Source organism: Miniopterus schreibersii (assembly GCF_964146895.1).
Source record: "Miniopterus schreibersii genome assembly, chromosome: 1".
Lineage (NCBI taxonomy): Eukaryota > Metazoa > Chordata > Mammalia > Chiroptera > Miniopteridae > Miniopterus > Miniopterus schreibersii.
In genome coordinates, this window is record NC_138101.1 from 65,072,518 (window position 1) to 65,085,412 (window position 12,895).

The following is a 12,895-nucleotide window of genomic DNA, read 5'->3' on the forward strand; positions in this document are numbered from 1 at the left end:
TTCTGATTATTCTATCCGTTGAGTTTTCATTTTATTTTTATAATCAAATTTTCATATGAATGCATCATTCAGAGTTAATATTTCCCACATTTTTCTAACATTTGCTTCATTTATTCCTTTTTTCCCCCTGTAGTATTTTGAAGCAAATCCCAGATAACATATCATACTACATACAGTACACACAGCTAAAAATATTGACATCTTAAATAATGTCATTATGACATAATAAAATTTAACAAAAATTCTGTGATCATCTAATAATTAGTCCATAGTTATTTCCCCCAATTGTTTAAAATATTGTTTGAAATATATATATTTTATAGTTAGGTTTTTAGTTAAATATATTTTTCATTGCTAGAAATTATATTTGGTTTGTTTTTATAACATTTTCCTTGCTCATGTTTCAATTTCCTTTTTGTAATTTTTTAAACATAGTTATTTTATAGTATGTATTTGTTATTTCTAATAGCTGATGTCAATAGAGATCTAATTCTGCTATTTGTTATTTCTGTTGACTTATTCTTGGATTTTTATTTTACTGTTAGTTTTGTAATTTTAGATAATGAATTCATTTTTAACTTACCTATGTTGTAATATTGTGGGACTTTGTGGTGTTAAGAGTAAATTCTCATAGAAAGTTACCTATCATTTTCCTTTGCTGTTGAGTAGACTTTTTTTTTTTTTTAAATGCATCTTTTCATAAAGAATATAGGTGGTCAAAATTTGTGTTTTCATGTAGTGATATTAAGTTCCAACTTTTCACCATGCTGGGTAGAGACTGGGGACTAGCCTCTCTTTGTCTTTCTGTGAAAGCCTAGATCCTAGATTCCTATTATTAGCAAATACCCTCCAGGCAGCTGTGGTGTCAGTTTAAGATTATTGCACAGCTTTTCAGTTCCTTAACCCCTTTTAAAGGCCTTATGGATTTTTCTTACTCTCAGAAATCCAGTTAGACATGTAAAGTATGACTGTTGAATTTTAAATATCATTTTAGATATTTTTATGTGGGGAACTTTTTTATAGTTCGGTGTTCTATTTCATTAATTGTTCACATGTTCTTTAGTTTTATACTAAGTCAAATATAACTTGATTTTCAAATGCTCTTTAAAATCATGCGCCTATCTTTTTCATATTCTTTTCTGTGATGCTTTTTTTTTTTTTTAAATATATCTATTGATTTCAGAGAGAGGAAAGGAGAGGGAGAGAGAAATAGAAACATCAATGATGAGAGAGTCATTGATCGGCTGCCTCCTGCACGCCCCCGACTGGAGATTGAGCCCGCAACCCAGGCATGTGCCCTGACCGGGAATTGAACCCTGATTGCCTGGATCCTAGGTCGATGCTCAGCCACTAAGCCACGCCCGGCCGGGCTGTGATGCTTCTTAATATTGCCTGTATCTTACTGATCAATTCTGTTCTGTCAATCAAGGAAATATTTTAGGATTCTTCCAGAATGGAAAAAGATTATGTTGGGCAGTTAAAAACTCTGCATCAAAGATGTAAAAAATAAAGTTCATTTTTGGTCTTTTATTAAATATATAAAAATAGTAACTAATGACTCTTAATGTTTTAATTATAAATGTTTTTGACATTTTGAAAAATTTAGATGTTTGAATTTAAACATTTTGAAAAGTTTCACTGTTTTGCCCTGGCCAGTGTTGCTCAGTGGTTAGAGCATCAGCCTGTGCACTGAAGGTTCACAGGTTCGATTTCCGGTCAAGGGCATGTACCTGGGTTGCAGGTTTGATCCCCGGCTAGTCGGAGTGCATGTGGAAGGCAAGCAATCGATATGTCTTTCTCATATCGATGTTTCTCTCTCTCCTCTCCCACTCTCTCCCTCCCTTCCACTCTCTCTAAAAACAATGGAAAAAATATTCTCAGGTGAGGGTTAACAGAAAAAGAAAAGTTTAACTGTTTTTATTCTACTTGTAAATGGATTTTGTATATTCTTTGATTATATAGATTTTGAACAGATTAAACCTATAGTTTACTAAATAAAAATCAGATTTTTATCCATATCTATCAAGAAATAAAAACAGAGTTTTGCCTGGCTGGTGTTGCTCAGGGGTTGAGCATTGACCAATGAACCTGGAGGTCATGGTTCGATTCCCTGTCAGGGCACATGCCTGGGTTTTGGGCTCAATCCCCAATAGGGGATGTGCAGGAGGCAGCTGATTGATGATTCTCTCTTGTCATTGATGTTTGTCTCTCTTTCTCCCCCTTCTTCTCTCTGAAACCAATTAAAAAACATATTTAAAATAAAATAAAAATAAAAAAAGAAATGAAATGAAAACAGAGTTTAAAAGTACCACATGTTTTATTTATCTATAATTAGTTTACTATGCAGCCAAAATAACATTTTTACTTATTTATATGAGCAACCAATTACCAACTCAGAAGTCTGACATTAGGCATTCATGTCTGGTTGTTCTACTGGATAAAGTGCATATGTAATGAAGTTTATGGAATCAATCACTCATTATATCCTTATAAATATTATGACAAAGATGGAGTTATCACAGAAGGGATACATGGTATATTCACATTTCATTTACTGTTTCTTAAAAAGTTTATAGTCTTGTTAAACTAAGCCAGAATTGTGACATTTTGATTTTCTCTTTTCAGTTCTGGCAATTTCAATATTACATGGTGATAGGATTTTTGTGAAATGAAATTATTATTCTTAGGGGTATGGAGGTCACTATAAAAGTGTGAAAGTCATGCTTTGTGTTCTGGTACTTTTTTTTTTTAAGAGAGTGAATTGTAATAATTCATTTTTAGCACTTGGTTCATTTGGATGTTGCAAAGACTATACTGAATTCATGAGTCACATCAAGATTGTGAAACATATAAAAAACATTCTCTTTATTAACAAAGTCTGTATTAGTATTTATCACGGAGTCTAATATATTCTTTTAGCTTGTCTAATTTTCTATTATCTGCTCTCACCCATTTCTTTCTCCACATCTTACATACCATTCTCTAAATTTTCCATATATGATCTATATTTACTATCTCTATACCTTTCCTTGTTTTTCTTCCAGCCTTGAATATTCCTCCTTATACTTCCCATCCTTTTGAAATTATGCTCATCTTTTAGGGATCACTCAAATGCTGCTTTTTTCGTTAATCTTCTACGTGGGCTATAAAGTCAGCCTGCCTGAGTTTAAAACTTGGACTACTAGCTAACCACATAACCTATATCCAGATTCTGAAATTCTCTATGCCTCAGTTGCTTCATCTGTAGAATGGGGGTAATACTGCCTATTTTATGGGATTGTTGGTATAGTCAATGAATTAATACAGTGTGGGGCAAAAATAGGTTTACAGTTGTGAGTATGCAAAACACAGAGTTTGTTCTTGTATTATTATTTATTATTGTACTATTTTCCATATGAACAATTGTAAACCTACTTTTGCTGCACCCTGTAAATAAAGCACTTAGTACAGGGCCTAGTAAATAGTAAATGTTAAATAATACTAATATAGTAGAATTAATCACTTCCTCTTAACATTCCTTTGGTACTCTCTTATCCTTCATTTTCAATACGTATAGTATGTTTCTCTTACACTATAATTACTTATGCATGTTTTCCTCCTCTAACAGACTGAGGTCTTTGGGTATAGGATCCCTATGTATAAGGACTCGAAACTTTTTTATTAAGTTGAATTGAAACTATAGGTCTTCTTTTAAATCTCCCCAAATTTCTGTTTAAAACAAGCAACTTTTAAAATTCTTTGTTTCACAGGTTCTTTGTTTTATATTTAAAAGGCTAAAATAATTGAAATTATTTAGTTTGAAGAAAAAAGAATTGAGGTTTTAATATATATTGTTATTATTATAATATTTTTATGGACTGTTTGGGAATAAGTTGCAGACATCACACTTATAGTTCTAAATACTTAACTACTTCCTTTGAGAAAAAGGATATTCTCTTACATGGCCATATTACAATGATCAAAACAGCACATTTAATTTAGTACTTGCTGTTATCTAATCTACAGTCCAGTAGACTGTGATACATTTATTTGTCATATCTCTTGAGCCTTCTTTAATTGTTTCCTCATGGTTGGATTGAAGTGAGGCATTTTTGGCAGGAACACCACAAAGCTGTGTCCATCCCTGTGCAGCGTATCAGGAAGCGCACTGTCATTTTGGGCCCAGTGATGTTAACGTTCACTGTTTGATCAAGGTGATGTCTGCAAGCTGTCTTGACTGTAATGTTACTGTTTTTCTTCCCTTTATCAAATTAATAATAGTTTGTGGGGAGATATTTGAGACTACATGATATCTTCCCCCCCCCCCAAAATATTACATTCATTTAATGCTTTTGCTTGGATCTTTTCAGTGCAGTAGGAGACTGTTGGTTGAAGATTTTCTATCAGTGGACATAATTAATATTAACTTAAACCTTTCATGCCTCACTTTTTGTAATTTATCTTATAGAGCACCATCTGATCACAACTATCTGCATAAGAACTATGACTATAAACCCTTAATTCAAAGTTGAAAATCATGGCAAACAATCTGGTGTTCAACTTAGTGGGTATATTTTTACACCTTAGTAGGTAAATATTGATATTGAATTCAAAACACTAAGAAGAATCTTGTGGTGTTGGATTGGAATTACAGCTATAAGTATAAACTCATGCTGTTCAATATATGTACATAACAGACATAGATATGTAGGTACAGCAATAGATATGTGTGCAATAGATCAGCAGTAGATACTCATACTTGCAAAATTATAATTTTTCAACTTTCATCTTTCTATGTTTGTTAGTGCTCACTCTACTGTAAGAAAGTTTTTCTTATTTATTGATTTAATTATCAGTATCAAGTTATGAATTTTAATTTTACTAAATGAGTTACAATTCATCACTGTCAGCACTTATTTCAGTGTTCAAGTTGTCCTGGGTTGTGAGTCCCTGCAAGCTGGCTCCTGAGCCTCTGAAAATGCCCCAATTATTCTATGACCACTTCCTTAATTTCTAGCATAACAAAGTATTACCCACTCATTTTGTCCTTTCCCTGCCCCAGCTCTAGATTCAGCTGTTTCTCTGAGAAACCCTGATTCCTTTTAGTGGAGAATGGTATTTAGAAACTAAGATTGGACACTAGATGTGCTCATTGCTAATGGAGTGTTATTGCTTCTAGGTCTTCTCAGCATAGAGTAGTATGTATAGATAGGTCTATTAGGAAATAGATGTATGTGTATATATATACATGCATACACACATATAATTGCACACATCATATCTATTGCTGTACCTCTATATCTATGCCTGTTATCCAAATATTGAACAGCATGAGTTTATTATTCCTGTAATTCCATTCCAACACCACAAGATTCTTCCTAGTTTGTTTTTTTTTAATTCAGTATCTGTATTTACCTTTTCCAGCAGTAAAAATCATAGCTCCCAATATCACCTATGTATTTGCTCATTTGTTGAGTTCTACAGTATATGAAAAATAATGTCCGAATTGCTATAGTCTAAGTTGCTGTATTTTCTCTATGAAAAAATACACCTACTAAGTTGAACATCAGGTTGTTTACTGTGAGTTTCATCTTTGAATTAAGGGTATATAATCACAGTTCTGATGTAGATAGTTGTGATCACATGGCTCTGATTAAGATAAATTATAAAATGTGAGGCATAAAAGGTTTAAGCTAATACTGATTATGTCCACTGATAGAAAATCTTCAACCAACAGTCTCTTACTGCACTGAGAAGATCCAGGCAATTGTTTACTCTCTATTACTATTTATCCTCAAATAACAGTGATTTCCTACTCTAATGAACTAGAATAAATAGTGTGTGAGCCTGAGGACTCCCTTTTGTTAAGTTCAGGGGCACCTCTGTTTTTGCCCTGTGACATTTTGCCCTCTGAGTACGAAGGTGGGAATGGATATAGTCTTTTGCCTAAAGACCTAGAAGAGCCACTTACTTTGTGCAGTATTTTCCCATGGCCCTCTCTGTTCACCAATAGTTTTTAGGTGGCTGGTTTCTTTATTAGGAGTTGCTCCTAGCCCAGAATAACCATTAACCATGTCAGCCATATAGGAGGAAGGAGAGTCAGAAGATGACCTTATAGAAAATAAAGGAGACAAGAAGATAGTTGCTTAGGTGCTGCTCCAGTTATAATCTAATCTCCTTTATTCTTATATTCAAAGTTCCGCTGTTTTAGAAATATGGCCCAATTAGATATGCCCGAGGCCTTGTTTTTGCTATTGAGCTATATGAGAGCACCATCTCCTAGGGAGACTGATGTGGTTTTTAGTGCATAAAAACCTTAAACATCACTATCCACTTACCCTCACCCTCTGCCACCCAGTTTAGAGTATAAACGTATTAGTTGAGATAAAAAGAAATATATTGAATGGCAGTTCTGTTAGAAGGAGAATGTTAGGTCTCTCCTTTCTAGAGGGCTTTGAACCCAGTAGATTTTATTTGCTTGTGACAGACATGTCTGAATAATTAGAATTACAAAATCATATGTTCTAACACCTTTTATATAAGCCACTGACTGAATTTAAGATTCTAGGGGAATGTATAATTTTTTAATCTTAGTAGCAGATTATACTCTTAGTAGCAAGGTATTTTCTTTTTATCAACTTTTATATTTAACAATTATAGATGACTAAGATTTTAAACATAAAAGTTTATCCTGATAAAAATCATTTATATAAATATCCATTTTCTCTCTCTTTGTTTTCTGTATAATATTTGGGGTTGAAAATAATGATCTTGGACATTAGGTAAAAATAGGAAACAAAATAGTGATGTATGATATCTCTGGTAAAAATTGGCCTCAATGCAAAGTCTGTGCTTTCACCCCCACCCTTTTGTTGCATGCTTCTGTAAACCAACAGGATCCCCCTTTGTTTCCTCTTCCAGCAGAAGTGATTTGGGTAAGCAAGGGAAGACATTGGTCAAGGTCTTTGGAGAGGGTTGGATCTAAGGTGGACAATGGAAGGACTAACCTGAGCCTTCCCTCCATCAGTGATTTCTTAACAATCTTCTTACCAGCCCTTGGAGACATGGTAAATAGCATTATTTATTGCTGTTTGTTCCATAAGGCCAAGGATGCTAAAAGTTCACCATAACAAGAATTGTCTCACCCCCACTATAAGTAATGCTGTCCTTTGGGGCATCTAAAACATAAAAGTTTGTTTTAGGGCCTAAGCAGGGTGTAAGGATGGTTCATTGTTCTAACCATTGCTTTTCAAACTAGGACATCCACCAGAATCATTTGGAAGACTTGTTAAAACAGATAGCTGGGACCGGCCCCAGAGTTTCTCAAATAGGTCTGAGATGGGGCCCTAGAACTTGCATTTCTAAGAAGTCTCCAGCTAATGCTGCTTCTGTGCTTTGGAGACCACGCAATGTGAAGTATTATCCTAGGTAACTGATACAGTGCATAATTGGGCTGCTTTTTTTTTTTTTTTTTTAATATATATCTTTATTGATTTCAGAGAGAGGAAAGGAGAGGAAGAGAGAGAGATAGAAACATCAATGATGAGAGAGTCCTCATTGATTGGCCGCCTCCTGCAGGCCCCCAACTGGGGATCGAGCCCACAACCCGGGCATGTGCCCTGACTGGGAATCGAACCGCAATCTTCTGAATCCTAGATTGATGCTCAACTGCTTAGACACACCGGCCAGGCTAATAGGGCTGCTTTGATTTGAAACTTTTGCCACCAAAATAAGATGAACAATAAGATTAAAATTTTCTAAAATTTTTCCTTACAACCTAAAAAATTATTTTATCTTTTTTGCTTTTAGCATGGAGTACATCAAATACAAGAGCTCATGCATACCCTTGAACCATTTGGTAACAATGAAAGCTTCTACTTTGAGCTAATTATACTAGCAACTATGAATGGAAGTAGAAGTATCTTGATAGTATAATTAAAAATAACTCTCAAGACACTTTTTTCTGAAATATAAATCTTAGATTCTTATTTTTTCCAGTTTACCATACTACACAAGACTCAAAAATAACATATTTGTTTTCATACTTTTAAAAAATGGTTCTCTGGTGAGAAATATAAGAATATAATTTCCCCAACATTTTTTTGTTTATATTGAATAACTTTAGATTATAAGATGTTGTATTTTGAACATTTTGGCATTTAAAATACTGAAAGCACACAAAGAGAATGAGATCAAACTTGGTGTGGGTTTTTTTTTTCTACTTTTCTGGGGGAAAAATTCCAAACATAAATGTTTTTCATTTATCTAAGTTATACTTAGCTGTGAAATTCAAAACCTGACCATATTTGACTCAAAACTCTGCAAATTTATAACTATTTTCCCTGTTTATAAAGGTGAAGTTCTCAACAACCATTTGGTGCTTTACCAAAAAGTAATATAATCTTTTATTTAAAGTGCATTTTAACCTGAAGCTAAAAGCCTTTAAGAGATAGTATATGTAGACAGAATTTATATTAAATGGTTTGAAATATAAGAATAATACAAAAAACAAGTTTGTTATAGGAACTCTTGATTCAGTGCCAAAACATAGATAGGTGTTGATAGATGATAGATGATAGATAGATAGATAGATAGATAGATAGATAGATAGATAGATAGATAGATGATAGATAGATAGATAGATAGATGATAGATGATAGATAGATAGAGATAGATGATAGATAAGTGATAAATAACATATGTATTATATGATTGTATTATGTATATGAGTGATATAGATCAGACCATGCTTTAAATTCATCTCCTTTTCTAGTAGAAAGTTAGAGAAGTCAATGAGACTAATAGTAGAAGGAATTGAAACTGGCAGAGACTTGGGTAAAATTTTACTAGGCAAATTCTTCTAATTTCTATAGCATTAGATATTCCTTATGTAAAAATGTTGGTCTTTTATTAAATACTAATTAATTATACTTGAAAATCGAAAGATATAGTACTGGTGGTAAGAATATCTTTATATAGGTTTTAGTAAGTAACCATTGGATGAATTTTTTAATTAAAGAAAGTAATGTACTGTGTTGTGATTTTTATTTTAGAGGAAGGTAACATAAAGAGGTAGAAAACTAGTAGAAAAGTATTTTTCTTTCCCTTTTTATTTATCTATCAAGTTTACCGGGGTGATGTTAGTTAGTAGCACTATGTAAGTTTCAGGTGCACAGGTGTGCAGCACATCACCCCTATATCGCACTGTGCCCACCACCCAGAGTGCGGTCTCCCTCCACCACCGTAGATTTCAGCCACTTTACCCTCTTTACCCTCCCCAACGACCCTTCCGCTCTGGTCACCATCCTTCTGCTGTCTGTGTCTGTGAGTTTGTTTATTCCTTTGCTGCTTTCTGTTTTACGTCCCACATGTGAGTGAAATCATATGGCTCTTGTCCTTTTCTGTCTGACTTATTTCACATAGCCTGATCCTCTCAAGATCCAGCCATGTGGCCTGGCCGGGTAGCCACCGCTGAACACATAAACGAAAAGAACAAAATTAATGTTTCTCTCCCCATCTCTGTCTTCCCCACCCGCCCCTCTTCCTCTCTCTCTCAAATCAGTAATTTAAAAAAAATCTATTCATGTTGTCACAAATGGCAATATCTCCTCCTTTCTTATGGCTGAGTAGTGTTCCATTGTATGTGTTGACCACGTCGTCTTTAATCACGCACCAAAGGACACTTAGGCTGTCTGCATGCCTCGACCATTGTGTATACTGCACAGTGTTCACAGGGGTGCATCTGTCTTTACAAATAAATGTTTTCAAATTTTTTGGTAGATATCCAGAAGAGGGATTGCTGGGTCATATGGCAGTTCTATTCTAAAGTTTTTAATGACCACCTCCCCGTACTGTTTTCCATAGTGGCTGTACCAATTTCATTCCCACCAGCAGTGTGTGAGAATTCCCTTTTCTCCACACCCTCTCCAACAGTTGTTATTTCTTATCTTATCGATAATAGCCATTCTGACAGGTGTGAGGTGGTATCTCATTGTGGTTTTGATTTGCATTTTCCCTGTAGCTAGTGAAGTTGAGCATCTTTTTATATACCTGTTGGCCATTGTATGTCTTCTTGGGAGAGGTGTCTGTTTAGATCCTCTGTCTGTTTTGTAGTGGAATTATTTTTTGCTGTGTTGTTATTAAGATGCATTGGTTTCTTAATATATTTTGGATATTAGCTCCTTATTTGAGGTATTGTTTGCAAATATCTTCTCCCGTTTGGTAGGTTGCCTTTTAAATTTTCTGGATGCTTTCTTTCGCAGAAGCTTTTTAGTTAGTATTTTTATTTCTCAGTGTTACTTTATTATGTGAAATTTTAAAAGGTTTAAAATTTTCTTCATGCGAAATACTAAATGTTTAAGTAAAAAAGAACCATAAAACGCACAATTTTCTTTCAATTGTATAGAAATAATACATTGATCTTTATTTATTTAAGCCTTTTGAAAATTTAAACCTAAAAAATTTGAAACCATTTAAAATTTCACATAAAGTATCACTAATTTAATCAAATTCTTCTCAAATTTATCTATAAGTTTAATACAATCTTTATCAAAATTGTAACAAGATATTTTTGTAGATATGGACAAGTTTACTCTAAATATTATATGGAAGATAATTTTAATAATAAAGTAGAATCACTCTACTCAATGTTAAGACTTACTGTATAGTTACAGTAATTGGAGAGATATACTTAGATTAATAGAACCTACGAAAAGGCATAAGAGCAACTCAACAGAGGAAAGAATCTTTTCAACAAATGTTTCTGGATCAATTGGACCCACAACCAAAGAAAATGAATTGATATAAGGTGTGCTAATTCAAAATGTATCATGGATTTGAATGTAATATTTAAAACTATAAAACCTTAGAAGAAAATATAAAAAAGTAGAAAAGCTTTGAGAGCTGGGGATTAAAAAAGAGTTTTTATACATGACACCAAAACTACAATCCTTAAAAAAAACTTTTTTGATAAATTGGGTTTGATAAAAATTAAAAATGTTTGCTTACAAAGATCCTATTAAGAGGATGATAAAACAAGTTAAAGACTAGAAGAAAATATTTTCAAATCATAATTGTATGCAAATCTGACACAGGACTTGCTTGGATATGGAGATATAAAGAACTCTCAAAAATCTATGGTTAAAAACAATCAAAGAATCCAATTTGGAAACTGGCAAAAGACATAAACAGACATTGTACCAAAGAAGATACACATTGGCACTGGCACATATGCACATGAAAATGTTTTCTACTTCTTAACTATCAGAAAAATAGAAATTAAATGACAATGAAATATCACTCCATACCTGTTAGGGTGGCTAAAATAAAAAAGTAACGACACCAAATGTCGATAAGGATGTGGAGAAACTGAATTACTGATACATTGCTGACAGGAATGTAAAATAGTACAAACAGTCTGGAAAATAGTTTGGCACGTTCTTGCAAAACTATACATACAATTACCATAAGACTTAGCAGTTGCACAATTGGGCATTTATCCCAGAGAAGTGAAAACTTACATTCATATAAAAACCTGCACGTGAGTGTTCATAGAAACTTTATTCTTAATAGCCTCAAACTAGAAACGACCCAATGTGAGTGCACGAAACAGAGTTTATTCTTGCATTGTTTTCCATACAAACAACTGTAAACCTACTTTTGCCCACCCTGTGTGTCGTGGTGATGTGGTGGTTGTGTTCATGAGAAGTAGAGAAAATTCCTCCATACTGAAAGCTTAGCAGCGTCCAATTTGAAATATATATTTGCATTTCAAAGCACTGAAAAGTGGGACTGAGTATTTTGTTTTGACTGTCAAAATGGTTGAGTGAATGAGTTTATTTTGAACTTTAAGTCAGCTCAGGTGTGGAAATGACACAGTTGTATAACTGTACTGCTCCCTAAATCGCTGGGAACCTAGTTTGCTGTAGGCAAGATCTGAAAAAGAGTAATGAGATTAAATTCAAATTTAATTTCTTCAAACCCTCAAGACAAAAATAGGTGAAGGGCCTGTATTCACCATCGAGGCAGCAATTCTTTAGCTAGGGGGAGCATTGGTAAAATGGACTCACAGCTTTGGTACCTTAAACTCACATAGCATTAGGCTTACTGGGTTTCTTATCTTTCTATTTTTCTTCTGTTTTAAAGTCATGGAACCAGATTGTCTTCTTAGGAAAATACAATGCCTTTTTTTTTTTTTAATGTACTTAACTGTGGCATGTGATTAAAGAAAAAAGATAAAAGTCTTTTTTTTCTCTCTCTTGGAGTTAGATTTGCTATAACGCTTCCCAGTATTGTTATGCTTTGTTCTACTCTCTAGGGTTAGACTTCAAGAACCCTATTTATAGAGCATGTTTTAAAGTACTTTGTAAGCAGAGCCCATGATGGCTGATTACCAAGAAGGGTTTTAATGGCTGTTTTATCTCGGGTGGATTACATAGAATCTTCTAAGAGTATTGCTTTTAAAAACAAAAGTATTTGACAGGAGAAGCAGCTATGTGATTATACAAATGTGTCTGAAACTTATTTCAATTAGGTCATATGTAGGGTATAATGATTATTTGGAATTTTTTTATCTGTATACAAATGAAAAAATTGAGAATTTATTGAATAATCAAGGAGATTTGATTCCTGACTATGCTTAGTCTTTTATTACGTCACTAGGCAAGTTTGAAAGTTACCATGGTTTAGTTTTAGGAATATTATGAGGTTACTAATAACTACTCCTCAAATTATCCACTCAAGAATGAATATTGTTAAGCATTAGTATGTCTCAGAGGTTGAATTGCTTCGAAAGGTTGAAATAGGATTTATGTACCAAAACACTTAATTCTGAAAACCAGCATCAGGCAAGGGTTCTAGTTTCTTTAGTTTGTGTTGAAATATAGTTGGGGTGGGACCATTCAGCAAGACCTTTCTG

General features: G+C 33.6%; 1 protein-coding gene across 3 annotated transcripts in view; it reads left to right on the top strand.

Moving 5' to 3' along the window:
• The window catches only part of GSTCD (glutathione S-transferase C-terminal domain containing), a 113,543-nt gene that overhangs the window by 22,030 nt on the left and 78,618 nt on the right, over positions 1 to 12,895 (top strand). The gene's annotated exons all lie outside the window — the stretch shown is intronic.